This window comes from Grammomys surdaster, unplaced genomic scaffold, assembly GCF_004785775.1.
Source record: "Grammomys surdaster isolate TR1022 unplaced genomic scaffold, NIH_TR_1.0 1166, whole genome shotgun sequence".
In the NCBI taxonomy this organism is placed as follows: Eukaryota; Metazoa; Chordata; class Mammalia; order Rodentia; family Muridae; genus Grammomys; species Grammomys surdaster.
In genome coordinates this window covers 2,719-8,684 of record NW_021605585.1, presented here as the reverse complement: position 1 = coordinate 8,684, position 5,966 = coordinate 2,719, and positions in this window count along the sequence as shown.

Here is a 5,966-nt window from a genome sequence, read left to right as displayed (position 1 = left end):
CAACCAAAAAAAAAAAAAAAAAAAAAAAAAAAAAAAAAATAATAGCCTGGGCTGGAGAGATGGCTCAGCGGTTAAGAGCACTGACTGCTCTTCCAGAGGTCCTGAGTTCAAATCCCAGCAACCACATGGTGGCTCACAACCATCTGTAATGAGATTGGATGCCCTCTTCTGGTGTGTGTCTGAGACAGCTACAGTGTACCCATCAATAAAATAAATAAATAAATATTAAAAAAAAAAAAAATAAAACACAAGTCCTTTCTTACATGTCCTCCACTACCCTTATCCATAACTAATCTAATTTAATTTCTATCACTATAGATTTGCCAGTTCTTGATCCTTTTATAAATGGAGTCATTTTCTCTGTGACTTTTTTGATAGGTTCATGTAGTACAATGTTTGCACTTAATGAAAAATCTCCAAGATAAATAATGCTTCACAACTTTTTATTAGCAGATGATATTCTACAGTATATCCATCGTCATTGATAAGCTGCAGGGTTGTCTTTGCTGTGAGAATTTGTATAAGCATCCCTGGAGACATGGACTCTTAGTTCTCTTGGAGAGATGCTGGTCCATGACAACTTCAGCTTTAACATTTGAGTAACTTATCAACTATTTTACCAAGGTAACTTTACTATTGTGTAATCAGGTTTTTTTTTCTTCCTATTGAGATATAATCTCTCTCAGTATCGTAGAATGGCCTCGGACTTTCCGTGCACCCCAGGCCAGCCTAAAACTCATGGCAATCCTGTCTTATTTTCCCAAGTGTTGGAATTATGAACATAAGCCATCATACTCAGCTTTTTTCTGCTATTATTGCTGTATGTGCTATGTTTAAACTAATTAAATAGTTAATATCAAGCCATATAATGGGATCCTTAATATAAACTACATTGCATACAAAACCAAGCACGTAATGGATGTGTAGCTTACTTTTCTGTTGGCTGTAGTGATCTGTGTTACCATGAACAGGATCCTAACTTCCATTCCCATGGTTGTGAACTCAGATAGTTATGTACACTTATCAGAAAAAAATAAAGTAGATACTGGTTGTGCTGTTTTGGCAAACTTGTTATAAAGATCTCAAGAGATAATATGTTTGAAAGCTTTCTCTTACCAGAAAAAAGGACTGAGTCAGGAGTTGAACATCATATACTCAGGAGATGGTAGATGAGTAAGTACCAACTGTCTTGGGTCTAGATTGCAACTGAGTTTGTAATGTATTTGATGAGAGGCATTTACTTTCTTGTGACTCTGTTCACATCTTTCCGTCTTAACGCATCCTAGTACAAGCCACACTATATTGTTATTTCACGGACTTTCTGCAATACTTTCTCTAGCTTTCTTTCTTCTTCCTTACAATCCATTCCTTACCCAACTAACAGGCTGGTCACCTATTGAAAATATTTTGGACCAGGCATGTCTGCTGATGAAATGCTGATGAAAATCCTGGTAGTGTTCTTGCTATTCTCAGAATTTATTTCCATTGCCTCTGGCCCCTATGGCTATATGTTCAGATTCCTAGCTGGCATGTCAATATCTTTATGTTTCACTGTGTATGTTTTGAAAATCACATTGTGTGTGTGTGTGTGTATCTCTGTGTGAGAGTGTATCCATGTGTAGTCCACATGAAGAGGGCACATGTTTCAGATGACATGTCAGATTATCAGGCATCTCGTCAAGTGCCTGTACCCACTGATCCATTTCTCCAGCCTCATGCTTATTCTGCCCAGTGGGCTTCTTTCAGACATCACGATATACTGCTTCCTACTTGTTGTAAGTTGTTCCTTCACATCTTCACATACATTTCTTTAAACGTCGTTTCTCACACTTAGCTTCCTCAGGAAACATATGCTGTACCAACAAACACTGAAAGCTCAAAATGTATGAGATCCCTGCGTGAAGCCCTTCAGACTGCCAAGTATTTCCTCATGATACACATTCCAACAGCAACTGGTTATCAATTGCCTAGGTTTTCCTTAGGTTAATTTGTTACATAAACCTGGTCATCTTTTGAATGAAAGCCCACTGTGGACAGGCTCAGTTTATTCACCTTTAGTGATAAGCAGAGGCATTGCTCTACAAATGCTTAGTAAATACTCCACCAGTGAATGCAGTGATATAATAAAATATGGTTATTTTCTTTTTCATGCCAGTTGTGAGATTATTTTGTATGGAAATGCATGGCAGACATGGCTGGCCATTATGAGAGGGCACAGACTTCTGTTTCTGTGCAGTTGTTGGTTTATGCTTTCACTGGGCTCACACAGGCCACCCAACATCAACACAGATTATCTACTGGACTGTGTTGGGCACTGTGCAGAGTGAGCAGTACCTGATCCTGCCTTTGTGTTCACAGTCTAGCTGGGGGTCAGCCACATTCTCAGATAGCAATTGCACAAGGTAGAAAGAGGTCAGAGTTATAGTAGGTCCAGAGGAAACGCTATAGAGGTTCTGAGGTGAGAGAAATTACTTCCAACTGAGAGCAGACATCTATGTCTTGAGGTGTAGTGTTCAATTGAGGCTTTAAATGATGGTTACAGGTTTAGCCTTTGGAGACTGTGAATAAAAGGCATTGAAAAGTGTCCATGAGAAAGTCTTTGCCCCATTCTAGGTTTTACAATTAATGCTAAGCCTTGAAATGCACATTTGGAATTTTGTTTTTATTCTTTCTATTTATTCATACTTATATGTAATTTAGAACTTTTGTGTATGGAGTCTAAGGATTTTTGCAAACTAATTTAACAATACTAACAACCATTACCATTGTGATCATAATAATTTTCATTACTTTCCTGAAGTGTTTTCATTCTGTGCCTGTTTGATCACCCATCCCTTTCCCAGTCTCCAGCAGCCTCTGATCTATTTTCTGTCCCTATGATTTGGGCTTTTTTAGAAGCTCAACTAGATGAGCTTCTGTTGGTTTTATTTGACCAAGCAGAATGTACTGAATGTAGATCCACAGTGTTGTGTCTATTTGAAGGTCGCTGTTTTTTGAGCAGTATTTCATCATTTGGTGAAGTGTCCACTGATATCATTTCCCCTTCTCTGATGATTTACTTTCATTGAATTTTGAGATTTCTTTTTACCAGATTCTTGATATCAAACCTTTATCACATTGATGACTTGCTAATATTTCCTTTTGTATTTTGCTGGTTATTCTTAGTCTTGTCCCATGTATATCAACGGATCATTCACTATTCTGTTTTCTATTCCTTATGTTTGAATAACTTCAAGTATTATTTTTTTAATGTACAGTCAGGAGTAGCGAGGGGATTCAGAAAATGAAAAAGGCAGTTGTTGTGTTAGCAAGGAGCTTTAAGGTACACAGGAAGAGAATATAGATATTCAAATATCTGTAATCCGAATGTCATATGAATATATAGACAGCTAGTACTCTATTGTTCATTGAAGTTTAGATTTTTTTGGGTGTTTTGTTTGTTTGTTTTGTAATTTTAAGTTAGGTTTCACTAGAAAGGAGGCTCCAGCTTGCTAGATTTTGAAAACTATGATCAAGTGATGCTGAAGTTGGTGGTAACTGGGTGATAGTGAGAGAATAGGCCATAGAACCTAGTGCTTCCCTCTTCATAAACAGAAATTCCTCACACTGACTGTGGAGCATAAGAACTTCCTAATAAGTCAGCCTTGCACCACCATTCCTCGGTCTCAGTTGCTGTAATTTGTCTCTTGACTTCATTGATGGTAGCATATGAATACCACACATGTGCATGGTTTTATACATGGTACTGATCAAAGAACCTCATGATATGAATATGCTTCTTAAGCTATGTTTGATCTTGTGTCCATGGTTAGTATGTGCTGCTTCATCTTTGACTCACAGTTGTGTGACACTATTTCACAATGCCCAAAAGATCTACTAACAGTTCCACAGTTTGAAATCCCACTACAGTGCCTGAAGGCATGAACATTCATGGATTTCAGATTCTGGCCTGCTTCCATTGTTATCTGTTAGTGTATATCTGTCTACTTTCCAGGTTTGAGTCAAGAGAAGATAAGATTTAACTTAAGTTGACATTGCTTTTGCAAAGGTAGCATTAAACTCTCCTGAGTGACAATCAGAACTAAGAGTTCCGTCTGTCCTCTTATGACATGTTGTGTCATTTCTCTTTGGAGCACTTGCTTTCTTTTCCTTTTTCTAACAGTGTTTACCTAGGTTTTCATTCCAGAGTTTAAGATCTTTGATAGGAATGTTGTGTCTTCCTCATATCTTTGTCTCCCGTTATAAACTGTCACATGTGGTAGCTTCCCATTGGGTCTACTGATTGAAGGACGTGACATAACCTGCTTTTCACCCTGCTTTGTGACCCAGACAGATGAGGTGTCTGCGTGCAGGATAGTCATAACTGAAAGTGACAGGATGATTTGATGTGTTCTAAGCAGAGACAGTCCCGTTTTCCTATTGGCTGTAATTTTTATTTCTTGTCTAGAAGAGGAAAAGGGTGATTTGATTTTGAGTAATAGGCAACCTGCCTCTAACAGTGTACCTTCGATGCCTTCTATTGTTCTGCTTTAGGTGATTTTCTTTCTACCAGCATGAAATGTTCTTCCCAGACAGTTGATGGAGGTGCTGAGTCATGTCTGACTGTACTTAATGAGACAGAGAAAACTCCATCAAAGGAGCTGCCTCTGAGGATGGGCTGACATTTCCTACTCCTCTGCTTTTTAAAAGTGGGTTTTATGAGGGATACTTGAGAACAAAGAAACTTTGGAGCCTCCACTGGAGGCTGTAGTGACATTCTGATTCAGACAGATGTGACTGGCTCTGCCACAACTTGCTGTGACATGTGCTGCCTAGTGCTGAGAGTTGCTAATCAAGAGTTGTATGCTTCTTAGTAAAGAAACTCACTTTGTTCGACTTTTGGTTAACTTGTGATTCTCCCCACTTCCTGCTGCAATACACAATTAGTGTCTTTTCCCCTTTGAAAAACTTGATTTTCCACTTTTAAAGTTCAAGCTGAGATGTTGATTATAAACCCCTCTTATTATAGAGAATGGGAGTGTGGAGGTCATTTGATCCCACCTTCTTTGATTAAACTGGCGAAATGTGAGTGCCAGAGGATCAACATTATTTGGCCAGTGTACAGTAGATGTTGAACTCTCTCATGAGAGCAGCTCTGAATTAGACTCTCTGTCTTCTGCGTACTTTTGTGTCATTGTGTGTGTGTCCCTTTTTTTACTTGGTTTTTTTCCTACTCATTTTACAAAGGGAGAAAGTACAAGGAAAAGTTATTATGAAGATTAGCCATGATATTACTTGGAAAAGACCAGAGTCTGAAGAGTTGCCTTACTAAGTAAGATGGCTTGTTGTGCCAGCAAACGTCTAAGCTCAATGCCAGCATGTACATAACGCTGGGCATAGTGCCAGAAGTCTGCAACTCAAACATTGGGTTGGAACAGGTAAAAATTAGGGGCATTCTGGAAATCCAGTCTTGCCTAAACAGTGAACTTCAGGTTCTGTAAATTAATCTGTTTCAAAAAAGAAGATTGAGGATCTGGAGAGATGTCTCAGAAAATGAGACCACTTGCCATTCTTGCAGAGGACCTGGGCTGTGTGTTTAGCAGTTAACTCACCATAGCTCACAAAAGTTTGCGACCATAACTCTAGTAAGTCTGATAGTATCAGAAACACACACATAGTGGCAAATACTCAAAAGTGTTTTTTATCCATCTTAATTTTAAAAAGGTAGGGAACAATAAAGCCACCTGACATCCGCCTTTGACCACCACATGCATACACACATGCATGCACTATTCACATACACACAAAATTAAATACTTAATAATTGCCATATGAAAATGTTAAAGTTAGATTTCACAGAAAAGGAAGAGCAAGGACTCCAGCTTTCTAGATTTTGAAAACGATGAGAAGATGATAACCCCATCCAGTGTTGCTGAAGTTAATGGGGATTGGGGGATGGTAACAAAATGATAAGGTTTGTGTCCATA